The following is an 18702-nucleotide window of genomic DNA, read 5'->3' as shown; positions in this document are numbered from 1 at the left end:
TGGGGTTCCGCGCCAGCAAAAATATTGAAAAGCACTGGTCTAACTAGTGTCTAACTGACTGTGTCTAACTCAGTGGTTTTCAACCAGGATTCCGCGGAACCTTAGGGTTCCGCCAGCACAGTCCAGGGGTTCCACAAGAAGTTACAAAACTGCTAAATGCAGCAGTAATTTTTAATTCTCCTGTGCAGATATGTGTGCATAAGACTATTAAATTATTGCACAGGGGTTCCTCGAGCCAGTGGAATGTTTCCTTGGGGTTCCGCTCCAGCAAAAAGTTTGAAAAGCACTGCATTGAATGCTAAAGTAATATGTCCTGTGTTTCACATACTATACAAAGGACAAGCAAATGATTAAGCAATTTCATCAGAAGAGACTGTTACAGTGTGACATTGGTAAATAGTTTTATCGAAAATGTCTCATTATAAACCGATTCATGACAATAAACCTCTGCCCGTCCAAAGTATTTTCATGAGATTGTCCTAATCGTCCATGTCTGTTTTCACCATTTTAATTCAGTCCTTATTTCAACCATTCGCATAAAACTCTTCTTTGCTAACTCCTAAGTTACTCTGGTGGTTGGAAAATCGGGGATTTGTATCGTACATAGGGCAGCCAAAGGGTTAGGCATTTCCTTTAGAAGAGAAAGATATAATAGGACATTGGTGAATCATTGTATAGAATATCCATCCAGCTATCTATCTATCTATCTATCTATCTATCTATCTACATCTATCTGTCTCTATCTATCTATGTATATCTATCTATCTATCTCTATCTATCTATCTATGTATATCTATCTATCTATCTCTATCTATATATCTATCTGTCTCTATCTATCTATCTACATCTATGTCTCTATCTATCTATCTATCTATCTATCTATCTATCTATCTATCTATCTATCTATCTATCTATCTATCTATCTATCTATCTATCTATATCTATCTATCTATCTACTACATCTCTGATTGCTTGCTTGTCTGTCTGTCATTTAATACAACCAAACCGGCGCATAATGGGAAAAAATGGGGTTTGTTTCCACAGATTTAAGCAGTAAAACCTGGAGTCTTTGTCCTTCGTTGTGAACACCGGATAGTTTTTTTGGTGGCATAACTACAGATGTGTACTCCACTGACTTTGTTGCCTCATAACTACCAGAAAGTGGATACTTTTTAACGAAACCTCCGAAGTAATACACGCTTACATGCTGTGGATTCAGAATATATTGGGATTTATAGGAAAGAATTTTTCTGAGGAGGGGTTAGTTTCGGAAAATCCACACGTCCCATACTTTTTCCCTCATAACTTTCAGGAATATGGATTTCTTTTGATGAAATTTTATACAAATACCTTTCAAGCGGCGTAGATTACGATTATAAAGAAATTTGTAGGGGAAATGGTTTCCGAGGGTGTGGGGAGAGAAGTTTCGAAAAAATGGAGTTTCGGATCACGAAGACCAAATAAGTTGGAACAACTCCGTTTTTACGGGAATTTTCCCCATTTTTCTTTTTTTTTTTTTTTTTTTTTTTTTGTAAATTTTCATTACAGCCTTCGAAATGATGGTGGGGGAGGGGGAAGGGCATCTTTTTACGTAAATAAGATTTGAGAATTTTTGAAATTTTTCACCTTCCCAATCCGGACCGATTTTAGCCATTTTTTTTAGAGGAAAATTATAAAACGGTGCATAATGGGGAAAATACTTCGAAAATAACATAACCCTAGAAGGAGGAAAGAACGTCAAAACTTTCGATTACTCTTTACTCTCTCTCTTTTACTCTTTTCAGTCATTTACATAAACACATAAACACAGCAGCATCGGTTGTCAAGCAATGCGAGGGGGGTACAAGCACAGACACACAAACATACACGCATATATATATATACATATATACGACGGGCTTCTTTCAGTTTCCGCCTACCAAATCCACTCACAAGGCTTTGGTCGGCCCGAGGCTATAGAAGAAGACACTTGCCCAAGATGCCACGCAGTGGGAATGAACCCGGAACCATGTGGTTGGTAAACAAGTTACTTACCACACAGCCACTCCTGCGCCTTTTTTTTTTTTTTTTGTAAATTTTCATTACAGCCTTCGAAATGATGGGGGGGGGGGGGAAGGGCATCTTTTTACGTAAATAAGATTTGAGAAATTTTGAAATTTTTCACCTTCCCACTCCGGACCGATTTTAGCCATTTTTTTTTTTTTTTTTTACTTAAAAACCTTAGAGACATTTCATAAACATTTGGCTGCTATTTCTAGCACGCCTTGCTACCATGTAACATATCGATGTCTTCTGCATTTTGAAGACAAATTTCACGACCTGAGCAAAAGTCTGACTTTAAATTCAACAACAACAAATTACGAGTTGTTTTACAGTAAATGTGTCTATTTTCGCATTTGTTAAACGCAATATTCTAATATTTTATACCTCGTTCAGAGATTTTACTCAGTTGCTTGTTTCAGTCATTTTGACTGCGGCCATGCTGGAGCACCGCCTTTAGTCGAGCAAATCGACCCCGGGACTTATTCTTTGTAAGCCCAGTACTTATTCTATCGGTCTCTTTTGCCGAACCGCTAAGTGACGGGGACGTAAACACACCAGCATCGGTTGTCAAGCAATGCTAGGTGGACAAACACAGACACACACACAAACACACACACACACACACCACACACACACACACATATATATATATATATATATATATATATATATATATACGACAGGCTTCTTTCAGTTTCCGTCTACCAAATCCACTCACAAGGCATTGGTCGGCCCGAGGCTATAGCAAAAGACACTTGCCCAAGATGCCACGCAGTGGGACGGAACCAGGAACCATGTGGTTGGTTAGCAAGCTACTTACCACACAGCCACTCTAATTTTGAGTGAATCTGACTTCAAAAATACAAATAGTTTGTACAGTATTTATATCTTAGCTGTCTTTAAACAGACAATATTTTAAGGCAATCTTTCGTCTCTAGTAGACCTTTCCGTCGATTTCCGTAAAAAACTTCTTTTTTTTTTACATATGGGCTTGCGGGAACTTTTGAAGTAATGAGAGCGAAAGAGACTAAGAGAAAGCGATTGTATGACGAGGGAAGTTCTTTTGAAGTTACCGTGCATGGGAGCATTGATGTACATGTGTGTATGTGTGTTTGATGCGGTGTGGGAGACAGACAGTATGTTGTGTAAGTGAAGTGCTTCTGTTAGTGTGTGCGAAGAGACAGAGTAATGTGTGAAAGAAAGAGATAACTGAAATTTTTTACTCGGTGTATGTGTATATGTATGTATATTACTTCAAAAGTTCCCGCAAGCCCATATGTAAAAAAAAAAAATTTTTTTTTTACGGAAATCGACGGAAAGGTCTACTAGAGACGAAAGATCGCCTATTTTAAGAGTAATGTGTGAAAGAAAGAGATAACTGAAATTTTTTACTCGGTGTATGTGTATATGTATGTATATTACTTCGAAAGTTCCCGCAAGCCCATATGTAAAAAAAAAAAAAAATTTTTTACGGAAATCGACGGAAAGGTCTACTAGAGACGAAAGATCGCCTATTTTAATTTAAAAAAAAAAATTTTTCAAGAGGGTAAATATTTCGTAAGGGACCCATTCGTACTTCGGTGTGAAATGATGTTTTTCTACAGTTTTTTTTCGAGTGCATTTCACATTATCTCACCTCCAAACCCGCAGTAAGCCATTTTAATTTTTCCGGAAAAGAAAGGGGTGGAGGGGTGGTGGGAGACCTCGGAGTTTGCCTGGGAAATTCCAAAATTTCAGACAGGTGAGCAGGCAGACAGACGGACAGATAGACAGGCAGGCAGGCGGACAGGCAAGCAGACAGACGGGCAGACAGACAGGCAAGCAGGCAGACAGGCAGGCAGACAGGCAGGCAGGCAGGCAGACAGGCAGGCAAGCAGGCAGGCAGGCAGGCAGACAGACAGGCAGGCAGACAGGCAGGCAGACAGGCAGACAGGCAGGCAGACAGGCAGGCAGACAGGCAGGCAGACAGGCAGGCAGGCAGACAGGCAGACAGGCAGACAAACAGACAGGCAGACAAACAGACAGGCAGACAGGCAGGCAGGACAGACAGGCAGGCAGGCGGACGGGCAAGCAGACAGACGGGCAGGCAGACAGGCAAGCAGGCAGGCAGACATGCAGGCAGACAGGCAGGCAGACATGCAGGCAGACAGGCAGGCAGGCAGGCAGGCAGGCAGGCAGACAGACAGGCAGACAGACAGACAAACAGGCAGACAAACAGACAGGCAGACAGGCAGGCAGACAGGCAGGCAGGCAGACAGGCAGACAAACAGACAGGCAGGCAAGCAGGCAGGCAGACAGCAGACAGGCAGACAAACAGGCAGACAGGCAAGCAGACAGGCAGACAAGCAGACAGGCAGGCAGGCAGACAAACAGGCAGGCAGGCAGGCAGGCAGACAAACAGGCAGGCAGACAAACAGACAGGCATGTGGGTGAGTGAGTAAACAGAGATAGATGGGTGACAGATGGACATAGACAGACAGACAGACAGACATATATATATATATACTGACTGAAATGAAAGAAGTTTGAAAGAATTTCAAGAATAAAAAAAAAAAAAACAGGAATATTTTTTTTGAAAATTTTTATTCATTTTTTTTTCAATATTTTATTTTATTTTTTTTTTCGATTTTTTTTTTTTTTCATATATGATAATTTGTATATAGATATCAAAAAGAAAGAAATGAAATGAAGAAAAACAACAATTTTTATAGATTGTATCAATACAGTGATTGTTGCTGTTGTTGTTGTTGCTGCTGTTTGTATTTATTTAAAAAAAAAAATTTTTTGGTATATTTTTGTTGTAAACTGGTGAGTGATATGACAGATATATATATATATATAGATATATAGATATATAGATATATATATAAAAAGTAAGAGATATCTACATATAAGTATGGACAGAGGTGGAGGTAGATAGAAAAATGGAAAGAGTGAGGGGTGGGAGAGAGAGAGAGAGAGAGAGAGAGAGCAGTCAGATGTGTAGTGTACCCAGAGATAGACAGGTAGATAGATAGACAGATAGATAGATAGACGGGAAGATAGATAGATAGATAGATAGACAGGAAAATAGACACAGACAGATAGACAGACAGACAGATAGGCAGGAAGATAGACAGATAGACGGATAGATAGATAGATAGATAGATAGACAGACAGAAAGAAACAAAGATAGATAGATAGATAGAGAGGAGGATAGATAGAGAGACAGAAAGGAAGATAGGTAGATAGAGAGACAGAAAGGAAGATAGGTAGATAGATAGAGAGAGACAAAGGAAGATAGGTAGATAGATAGAGAGAGACAGAAAGGAAGATAGGTAGATAGATAGAGAGAGACAGAAAGGAAGATAGGTAGATAGATAGAGAGAGACAGAAAGGAAGATAGGTAGATAGAGAGAGACAGAAAGGAAGATAGGTAGATAGATAGAGAGAGACAGAAAGGAAGATAGATAGAGAGAGACAGAAAGGTAGATAGATAAAGAGAGACAGAAAGGAAGATAGGTAGAGATAGATGGACAGGAATATAGGTAGATAAATGGATAGACAGATAGGAAGATAGTTAGATAGATGGATAGCTAGATGGACAGACAGACAGATAGGTAGGTACGTAGGTAGGTAGATAGATGGATGGATTGATAGATGTAGGAGGATAAATAGATAGATGAATAAGTAAATGGATAGATAGGTAGGTAGGTAGATGGGTTGATAGGTAGGTAAGTAGGTAGATGGATGGCTGGGCAGGTAGATAAATGGGCAGGTAGATAAATGGATGGATAGATGGACTGACAGATAGGTAGACAGGCAGATAAGTAGATAGAAGGGTAGGTAGACAGACATAGACAAATCTATAGACATATGAAGGTGGATAGACACAGAGAAATGGGTGGCAGATAGACAGGTAGAAAGAAGGATAGACAATTAGACAGACAGATGATAGACAGATATGAGTAGACACACACATATATGAAAGAGAGAGCAATAGAGATGGAGTGTGTGTGTAAGGATGTAAAAAAATGGCTGTATGGAGAGTAAGTTTTCAAAGGAAAATGGCGAGTAATGTGTTGATAGATAAGAGGGGTTAATTAGGGGAAGAGTAAATAAGGGTTACATAGTTAGGACATACTGATACAGAGGGGTTTAAATAAAAACACAGAGCAGGGTTAGGTAGAAAGATGTGTGTGTGTGTGTTTGTATGAGGGTGTATAGAAAAAGGGTTAGATAAGAGGAATTGGTGATAGATAGATCGCTTGATAGATAGATAGATCAATTGATACATAGATGGACTGATAGATCAATCAGTAGATTAACAGATTGATTGATAGACAGATCAATTGATCAATAAGTAGTTAGATTGATTGTTTTTTTTTTTGTTTGTTCTTTCTCGAGCCATGCCTGGCTCATAAGGGCCGGTTTCCCGGTTTCTTGGCATATAGTTTCCCCACCTGGACGGGACGCCGGTCCATCGCAGGTGAGCTGCAAGATGCAGGAGGAAAGAGTGAGAGAAAGTTGTGGCGAAAGAGTCAGCAGAAGTTTCACCAATACCTTCTGCCGGAGCCGCGTGGAGCTTAGGTGTTTCGCTCATAAACACACACATTGTCCGGTCAGAGATTCGAACCTGCGATCCCTCGACCACGAGTCCGCTGCTCTAACCATTAGGCCATGTGCCTCCACAGTTAGATTGATTGAAAGATTGATAGATGTTAGAGAGATGGATAGACAGGCAAATGGATTGAAGGATAGACAGGCAGATCGATAGACAGACAGATCAATAAATAGTCAGAAAGACAGACAAATGGATGGATAAATGTGATAGGTTAGTCGGCAGGTACGTAGATTGATGGATCCCTAAAATGATAGAGGGAGAGTAAGGTAAATTTGATAGAAAGATAGGTGAGATGATTGATAGATATAAACAGGTGGGAAAGTAAGGAGGTAGATAGCCAGGGATGTGGGTAAGTGAATAGAGAGAGAGGTAGGTAGGTAGGTCAATATAGACTGATTGCTAGGTAGCTAGGGTACTAGGTGAGTGGATAGGTAGAAAGAGAGAGATGAATAGGGAGTTAAGGAGAGAGAGAGAGGGTTAGATAGACAGAAAGATAGATAGGGAAGAGAGACAGATAGAAAGATAGGTTAAAGGATAAAGGGACAGATAGATAAGCAGACAGATACGTTGAGGAATAAGTAAACAAATAGAGAGGAGAATAGGTAGGAGGAGATAGGGAGAAGGTAGGAGGAGATGGAGAAGAGAGAGGAGGTCGGGAGGAGGTAGGAAGGAGGTAGTGAGGAGGGAGGAGATAGAGGAGGTACAGAGGAAGTGGAGAGGATGTGGGGAGGACGTAGAGAGGAGATAAGGAGGAGGTAGGGAAATGGGGAGGAAATAGAGGGGGTAGGGAGGAGATAGATTGATAGACAGGTAGATAGCTTGATAGACAGGTAGATAGCTTGATGGACAGGTAGATAGCTTGATGGACAGGTAGATAGATTGATGGACAGGTAGATTGATTGAATGACAGGTAGATAGCTGGATAGACAGGTAGATAGCTTGATAGACAGGTAGATAGATTGATAGACAGGCAGATAGATTGATAGACAGGTAGATAGCTTGATAGACAGGTAGATAGATTGATAGACAGGCAGATAGATTGATAGACAGGCAGATAGATTGATAGAGAGGCAGATAGATTAATAGACAGGTAGATAGCTTGATAGACAGGTAGATAGCTTGATAGACAGGTAGATAGATTGATAGACAGGCAGATAGATTGATAGACAGGTAGATAGATTGATAGACAGGTAGATAGATTGATAGACAGGCAGATAGATTGATAGACAGGTAGATAGATTGATAGACAGGTAGATAGCTTGATAGACAGGTAGATAGATTGATAGACAGGCAGATAGATTGATAGACAGGCAGATAGATTGATAGAGAGGCAGATAGATTAATAGACAGGTAGATAGCTTGATAGACAGGTAGATAGCTTGATAGACAGGTAGATAGATTGATAGACAGGTAGATAGATTGATAGACAGGCAGATAGATTGATAGACAGGTAGATAGCTGGATAAACAGGCAGATAGATTGATAGACAGGCAGATAGATTGATAGACAGGCAGATAGATTGATAGACAGGTAGATAGCTTGATAGACAGGTAGATAGATTGATAGACAGGTAGATAGCTGGATAGACAGGCAGATAGATTGATAGAGAGGCAGATAGATTAATAGACAGGTAGATAGCTTGATAGACAGGTAGATAGCTTGATAGACAGGTAGATAGATTGATAGACAGGTAGATAGCTTGATAGACAAGTAGATAGATTGATAGGTAGATAGAGGGCGAGATGGATAGATTGAAGGATAGAGAGAAGATAGAGGGATAGATATACAGACAGAGGGTTAGATAGGTAGATAGATGAAGACAAAAAAGGAGGTAGGTGGGTAGATAGATACATACATAGGTGGGTAGATAGATAGATAGGTAGGTATACTAAATCATTTAGGCAAGCTTTATTTCGAATTAAAAACTAAAATTTAGATTTAATTATCAAAAGAAAAACTCAAATTTGCATTGTATAAAAAAATTTTTTTTTTTCTTTCTTCTAAATCACCCAAAAGTATGAAATGAAGGTCTGTGCTATTTAGCCCTAGGTCAGTCCTGATGAAGCAGTCCAATGAACAGTGTCTTACCAACTTGACCATGTCTGATCTTTTTTTTAGGGATAGAAGGGATCGTTTAGGATAATGTATCCACTTCAGTTGGTTTTTTTTTTGGTGGTGGTGGGGGGGGGGGCTTTTGTTTTCAAAGTTTGAGATGGCAAGTTGGTGTAATTTGAGGGACATATGGCTGTTGTTTCTAGTAGGCTTGACGACCTTTGTTGGGCTTTCATGTTTGTGTGTGTATGTGTATTAGTATGTGTACATGGTCACTCTTTGCATATAGGCATTTGTGTAGGTAATATGTGTGTGTGTACATATAAAACATACTTGTGTGTGTGTATATATATGTATGTATATATATACACACACACTGTGTATATATATGTATACAAACACACATATATAACATGCATATTCATATATTAAATATATATATGATTGCATGTATATATATATATATGATTGCATGTATATATATATATATGATTGCATGTATATATATATATATGATTGCATGTATATATATAATATATATATATATATGATTGCATGTATATATATATATATATGATTGCATGTATATATATATATGATTGCATGTATATATATATATATATATATATATGATTGCATGTATATATATATATATATGATTGCATGTATATATATATATGATTGCATGTATATATATATATATATATATATATATATGACTGCATGTATGTATGTAATATATAATATATATATATGACTGCATGTATGTATGTATATATCATATATATATATATATATATTATATATGATTGCATGTATATATATATGTGTGTGTGTGTATGTGTGTATAATTTACATACACCCATTATTTGTATGCAATGTGAATGGTAATACAAAATCTAACCAACAAAAAGGCTTATGTGTTAGGCAAGCAATATGTTCTCACACATTCAAGAAAAAAGGAAAAAAACCCTGTACACATAAATCTATGTGTGAGCCTGCTGTGTGTGGGTCGACATGTTATATATAATATATATACATATATATATATATATATATGTGTGTGTATATGTATATATCAGTTTGATGCATGTGTACATATGTATTATATACATGTGTGCACAACATACACACATATATATTGTATGCATTTGTACATATATAATGGATTATACACACGTGTGTGCACACTCATATATATATATATACATATTGTATACATGTCCATATATGTATATAACGTATCATATATTATATATATATGTATATATATATATATATGTCATATATATATATATGTATATATATATATATATATATGTGTGTGTCATATATATATATAATGTGTCATATATATATATATATGTCATATATACATATATACATATATATGTGTGTGTATATATATATATATTTGCATTTATGCATGTAAATATATGTATTTATATACATATATAAAATATATATACATATGCAGATATATATATATATATATATATATACACGTACATACCACACACACACATATTTATACACATACATACATACACACACACACACACACACATATATATATATATATACACACACACACACAATAATACATATATATATATATATACACACACACACATATATACATATATATATATACACACACACACACACATATATACATATATATATATATACACACACACACACATATATATATATGTACATACACACATGTTTGATGTATAAAAAGAGAAGAATCAATATGATGTAAAAAGTGAGTGAGTGAGATGTAGAGAACAAAAAAAACGTTGCAGAAATGTCAACATCTCAGCCATGAGGTAGCTACACAGGAATTTATAGGTTTAGGTCAGGTGTCGAGGTTAAAAAAAAAAAAGAAGAAAAAAACATGAAAAAATAAAACACAACAACACATTCATCATCGTCATCACCACCATCATCATCAATATTATCAATATCAGTATTATCACTATGGTCAGCATCATTGTCATCATCAAACATTATTGAAGTTGTCATCACCTTCATTCTCTCCACCACCACCACCACCACCACCACCACCATCGTCATCATCATTGAAATTGATATAAACATCCCCTTCATCACCACCACCACCACCGTCGTCATCCTCATCACTGCCGTCCATATTCTTAGCATCGTCAAAGCCGTCTTTATCTTAATTACTGTCATCATGTTGGTTTTCCTTTTTTATTGTCATTGTTTCATTAATTGAGAAGCTTGTTGATTTACAAAATAATAATAATAATAATAAAAAGGGTAAAGACCCCCTTCGGTCATGAATGACCATGGGACTGCACCTAGAAAGTTACCCTCCTAGACACAAGTCTGGGCAAGGTTGTTTATGGAAGGCCAGCAGTCGCCCATGCATACCAGCCTCCCCTCTCCACACCACCAGTGTTATCCAAGGGAAAGACAAAGGTCGATACAGCTTGGCACCCGTGACGTCGCAACTCATTTCTACAGCTGAGTGAACTGGAGCAACGTGAAATAAAGTGCCTTGCTCAAGAACACAACACGCAGCCCGGTCCGGGATTCGAGCTCACAACCTCACGATCGTAAGCTCGACGCTCTAACCACTGAGCCATGCACCTTCACATGATAATAATAATAGTAGTAATAATAATAATAATAATAATGATTTCAAATTTTGGAACCAGGCCAGTAATTTCTGGTGGTGGTGGGAAGGTTTATAGCCAGTTACATCTACCCCAATACATGACTGGTACTTATTTTATGGAGCTTAAAAGGATGAAAGGCAAAGTTGACCTTAGTGGAATTTGAACTCAGAATGTAAAGTCAGACGAAATACCTATTTCTTTACTACCCGCAAGGGGTTAAACACAGAGAGGGCAAACAAGGACAGACAAACGGATTAAGTCAATTATATCGACCCCAGTGCGTAACTGGTACTTATTTAATCGACCCCGAAAGGATGAAAGGCAAAGTCAACCTCGGCGGAATTTGAACTCAGAACATAGCGGCAGACGAAATACCACTAAGCATTTTTCCCAGCGTGCTAACAATTCTGCCAGCTCACCACTTCAATAATAATAATAATAATAATAATAATAATAACAATAATCCTTTCTATTAAAGACACAAGGCCTGCAATTTTAGGGAGAGCACTAGTCAGTTACCTTGACCCCAGTACAAAACCGGTACTTAATTTATCGACCCCGAAAGGATGAAAGGCAAAGTCGACCTCGCCCCTTGGCGGAATTTGAACTCAGAACGTAAAGACACAAAATACGGCTAAGAATCTGGTTCAGCATGCTAACGATTCTGCCAGCTTGCCGCCTTTAATAATAATAGTTAATTACCATCATCTTTTTTACAGGTGTGATGACTATCATCATCATCATCGTAACTTAGGCCGTCTTCCTTCTTTCCTCGTCAAGCATTGTTTATAATGATAATTAAAAAAAAAAAAAAAACAAATCTTATCCTCAGCATCATCATCATCATCATAAGCATCACTGTCTTTGTTCATGATTATAGGGTGTCATTACCTTTGGAAAAAAAAAGGGCCGCTCTGTCGTCATCATCATCATCATCAATTTATTTTCATTTATTTATAATTTTTAATTACCATTTATAAACAAAACATAAATTACCATTTATAAAGACATCAGCATCATCATCATCATCATCAGTGGTTTATTTAATGCATTTAGTTTTTTAAAATTCTCTTCCATATTGTTATTATCATAATCATCATCATCACCACTATCATTACCAAATATTCCCCCACCACGCCTTCCCCTTCGTCTTATCACCCTCATCCGAATCAGTGTAGCTATCACCACCACCACCTCCACCACCACCTCCACCACCACCACATGTACTACCATTGCTCATCTTCATTGTGAAGTCTGTACCATTTCATGAATGTTTATTTGTCTACATGTGTGTGTGTGTGTGCGTATACATACATACATACATACATATTGATGTACCTGAAGAGACTCGGAACGGGTAGAAACATGTTATACCAAATAAAGTATATTACACATTCCATCTATTTTATTAATACTCTCTCTCTGTCTGTCTGTCTGTCTTCTCTCTCTCTCTCTCTCTCTCTATATATATATATATATATATATATATATATAATTGCAGCGTGGAAGGTGTTTATACGCCATTTAAGAAACACACAAAAGCCGTTCGATTCACTTCAACATTTAAGTTTAATTTGTCAAAATATTTTCGTCGCTTTAAGACCGCGACCTGTTCACTGACAAAAATTTGTCAGTGAACAGGTCGCGGATTTTAGCAACGAAAATATTTTGACAAATTAAACTTAAATGTTGAAGTGAATCGAACGGCTTTTGTGTGTTTCTTAAATGGCTTATAAACACCTTCCATGCTGCAATTGTTTTCGTCTCAGCACATGATCTCAGATCAAATTACTTGCTATGCGAGTACATCTCCGTAATATATATATATATATATACACAATAAATTCAGGGTGAATACTTGATAAATGTAAGCACCTGTATATGCCAGCTAGTAGCATAGGTGAGAGGATATATGTATCAAATGAAATAAAATGAAAAACAGGTCTCAAAGGATGTTGCGGTACATATGTTTCGAGCTTTATAGACCAACTTATTCTTACATCAATGATATGCTGATTATACATTGATGTAAGAATAAGCTTGAAACACGTGTACCGCGACATCCTTTGTGTTTTGTTTTTTTATTTCATTTGATACATATATATATACTAGCAGTATCGCCCGGCGTTGCTCGGGTTTGTAAGGGAAATAACTATAAAGCATTTTTAGAGAGTTATAGCCAAAAAAATAGCAAGAAAATGGGGAAAAAATGATGGCAAATTTTTTTTGAGAGTTAAAAAGGTCGAGTTGCGTCCCCTAGACCATCTGTGGTTTGTGTTTCTGATTGTCGACCCCATGTCGAATTTATCGATCTTTTTCAGAACTGGGGGAACTTTTCAAAATTTTCGCTGCGTTAGTTTTGAATTATGACATTGGGCTATGTGTGTGTCAAGTTTCATCAGAATCGGTTGAAAGCCGTGGTCAGGGTGAGGGTACAACCAACCTAACAGACACGCAGACACGCACACAAACTATCGTTTATATATATATATATATATATATATATAATAATAATAAATATTAGGGAATAAATCCAAATTTACAGGGAAAAAATCAGATTTAGGATTAAATCCAATTTTATAGTAAAATATTATATAATATTAATTCAAGACAAAACCACTATTTTGCAAAACAAACAAGGAAAGACTTAATCAATACATAAAAAATTTTAATATAAAGTAAATAAACCGCCACTTTATAAATTAAAACTGATTAGAAGATCGGAAATCCACCTGACGAATGTCATTTGAAGACATGAAACAATTGTAGTGGCGGTTTATTTACTTTATATTAAAATTTTTATGTATTGATTAAGTCTTTCCTTGTTTGATTTGCAAAATAGTGGTTTTGTCTCGAATTAATATTATATATATATATATATATATATATATAGTGACCAGCATAAGAAAAATACGTTTTAAGGTGAAAATTATAGTTATAAATAGCAGCAAAGAGAAACAATATTTCTTTGCCAAATTGCTGAAAAATAGGCACTAAATTGTCTAACCACATAAAATATTTTCCCGTGTATTATCACGAATTTCTATTAACTTGCGTTCCTCATTTCGGCACTTGGTGTAATAATACAAATGTAAATATTTTCTGTGATTAGAAGATTTGGCATCTATTTTGCAAGCATTTTGGTAAAGATAATCATATATATATATATGTAGGTCCCGGGTTGAGTCGGGGTTAACCACAGTAAATAAGGTACTCAATACATAGCAGAGTAAATTAATTTATTTTATAGAAGGAGCTTCTACAGGACTAGAACTGTTTCATTCAAAAGAAATCTTCTGATGATTTCTTTCGAATGAAACAGTTCTAGTCCTGTAGAAGCTCCTTCTATAAAATAAAATATATATATATATATATATATGACTGAAGGGTTGTGATTCTGAGTTTACTTGTCATATTTTCCACTTTTTTCTCTCTCGTTTATGTATGTAACTTGTTTGTCTACATATTTCATGTTGTTTACACAGTTGGTGACATCCTGTACCCATATATGCATATATATATATATACATATATATATATATATACAGACATACATACATATTTATTTATTATTGTTTATTGAACACCACACGTCCATTTCCAAGTATATATATACACACATGTATATATACACATGTATATATATATAAATATATATATTTATATATATATATATATACATGTTTTTAGTGTGTATGTATAAGCTTGTATATATATATATATTTCTTTGTGTAAGGTTTTATATGTGTATGCTTCACATGTATGTATGTGTAAGGTTCTGTATATATGTATGTATATGCATGTATATAAATGTATGTGTATGTATGTATATGTGTTGTATGTGTGTGTAAAGTTGTATATGCATGTGTAAGACTATATATATATATATATATATATATATGGGCATGGCTGTGTGGTTAGGGAGCTTGCTTCCTAGCTACATGGTTTCGGGTTCAGTCCCACTGCGTGGCACGTTGGGCAGGTGTCTTCCACTATGGCCCCGAGCAGACCGAAGCTTTGTAATTGAATTCGGTAGGTGGAAGTTACTGCCGTGTGTGTATGTGTGCGTATAGCTGCTCAGTGCCTCTCTGAAAGAGAGAGAGAGAGGGATATATATATATATATATATATATGATGTATGTGAATGTTTTATGTATATGTTTGTATGTGTGCATATACACTGAAATCAGTACTTATCCTTGGAGTCCCGCATGGTGAAATACCTGCATTCTAACAAATTCTACAATTAAATGACACTAATATATCTCTTTACTCTTTAACTTGTTTCAGTCATTTGACTGCAGCCATGCTGGAGCACCGCCTTTAGTCGAGCAAATCGATGCTGGGACTTGTTCTTTGTAAGCCTAATACTTATTCTATCGGTCTCTTTTGACGAACCGCTAAGTAACGGGGACGTAACACACCAAGCAATGCTAGGGGGACAAACCCAGACACACAAACACACACACATATATATATATATATTTCTTCTAATTATGTCATTATAAGGGGAAAAAAATTTTTTTTTTTTTATTTTCTAATATTCTTCAGACATATTGACGCAAATATATATATTTTTTAACATTTAAGCCTTCTGTCGTTTTTTCACTCTTTACTATTTTCTATATATTCACCCACGTGCTTTCACAAACCAACTTTCTTATCTATATATATATATATATATATATAATATATATATATATATATATATACATATATACGACGGGCTTCTTTCAGTTTCCATCTACCAAATCCACTCACAAGGCATTGGTCGGCCCGGGGCTATAGCAGAAGACACCCACCCAAGGTGCCACGCAGTGGGATTGAACCCGGAACCATGTGGTTGGTTAGCAAGCTACTTACCACACAGCCACTCCTGCGCCTATATGTATGTATTCAAAGAAAAAAATTATTAAATGACGCAATACAATAGTATTGCTTCCTAGTAAAACAAAGCACCCTCAGGTTAAAGTATAAATACAGAATAGTGGTACTTTTTGACTGTTCTTGGTCTGTTAACGATGCGGCATTCGGCGAGTGTTCTGGTATCGATGTAGTAACATTTGAAATTTTATCTAGTTGAATCTAGCTGAAGAGAACTAATCAAATTTATGTTAACAAACATAATTTGGAAAGTTCGAAACCTAGGTCCTAGATTATTGACATCTGGGTTGTATATTCATTTAATGTTCTTCCTACAGGTAAGATGAAATTTCTTTAAGTTGGCCACACGACTGGCTTCTTTCACTTTTCCCTTTAACAAATCCACTCACAAGGCCTTGGTTGGCCCAGGGCTATAGTAGAAGGCACTTGATCAAGGTGCCACGCAGTGAGATTGAACCCGGAACAATGTGTTTAGAAGCAAACTTCTTACCACACAGCTATGCTTACGCTCTTTATATATTACCTGAGGAGATACAAATAGGTCCTATTACACAGGTAAACCGTTGCTTATGTATGTAACTTGTTTGTCTACATATTTCATGTTGTTTACACAGTTGGTGACATCCTGTACCCATATATGCATATATATATATATATATATATACATACATACATATTTATTTATTATTATTAACTGAACACCACACGTCCATTTTCAAGTATATATTATATATATATACACACACACACATATATACACACATGTATATATACACATGTATATATATAAACATACACGTTTTTAGTGTGTATGTATGTATAAGCTTGTATATATATATATATTTCTTTGTGTAAGGTTTTATATGTGTATGCTTCACAGGTATGTATGTGTAAGGTTGTGTATATATGTATGTATATGCATGTATATATATGGATCTATGTTGTATTGAAACATATGTAGTGTTTAAATAACTGTCTAAATGTAGTCCTTCCTGTTGTCTCTATTTATTCAATTTTGATATATATATATATATATATATATACTCTTTACTTGTTTCAGTCATTTGACTGCGGCCATGCTGGAGCACCACCTTTAGTCGAGCAAATCGACCCCAGGACTTATTCTTTGTAAGCCCAGTACTTATTCTATCGGTCTCTTTTGCCGAACCACTAAGTTACGGGGACGTAAACACACCAGCATCGGTTGTCAAGCTATGTTGGGGGGGGGACAAACATAGACATACAAACACACACACACACATATATATATACACATATATACGACGGGCTTCTTTCAGTTTCCGTCTACCAAATCCACTCACAAGGCTTTGGTCGGCCCGAGGCTATAGTAGAAGACACTTGCCCATGGTGCCATGCAGCAGGACTGAACCCGGAACCATGTGGTTGGTAAGCATGCTACTTACCACACAGCCACTCCTGCGCACACACACACATATATATATATATATATAGGAAATATACAAGGTAGGAGAATTATAGGAATTTTTCTACCAGTGGCTAGCATGTATAAAATAGACAATAGACAGTATATTTTTCCTGTAAAATTGGTGAACATTGAAACACAAAAGAGGTGACCCCTAACAGGACCCTTTACATGCTAGAAGGAACAGTCAGTCCAAGCCATGGTTAAGAGCAATTTTGAAGGGAATGGAATGTATAAACATTTACAATAGTTACCACCCGTACTTTCTGTATTTAAATGTACACTAATTTTATATGAAATATATATATATATATATATGTATATATATGTGTGTATATATGTATATATATGTGTGTGTGTATATATATGTGTGTGTATATTTGTATATATATGTGTATGTATGTGTGTGTGTATGTGTATATATATATGTGTGTGTATATATATGTGTATATATGTATGTATATGTGTATGTGTATATATGTATGTATATGTGTATATATCTATATGTATGGATATATGTGTATATGTGTATATATATATATATACATACGTATGTATGTATATGTATGTATATATGTGTATATGTGTGTATATATATATATATATATATATATATATACGTATGTATGTATATGTATGTATGTATGTATATGTAGGAATATATATATTATATATGTATGAATATATATATATATATATATATATATGTATGAATATATATATATATATATGTATATATGTATGAATATATATATGTTGCAGTTGAAGGGGTAAAATCAAGCCCAGCCAAAGTCAGTAGTGGCGTTCCACAAGGCACTGTGCTGGGCCCACTTCTTTTCATCATTTACATTAATGATATTAATGACATCATCAAGCACAGCAACATAAAAATCTTTGCAGATGACTCCAAGCTACAGAAGGTCATAAATGAGGCGAGTGACCGGACATGCCTTCAGTCAGATCTACTGGCTGTTATCCAATGGGCAGAAAAAAACAATATGCTGCTGAACGAGGATAAATTTGAG

The sequence above is a fragment of the Octopus sinensis genome, linkage group LG30 (genome assembly GCF_006345805.1).
Source record: "Octopus sinensis linkage group LG30, ASM634580v1, whole genome shotgun sequence".
NCBI classification, from domain to species: domain Eukaryota; kingdom Metazoa; phylum Mollusca; class Cephalopoda; order Octopoda; family Octopodidae; genus Octopus; species Octopus sinensis.
This window is presented reverse-complemented; position numbering follows the sequence as displayed.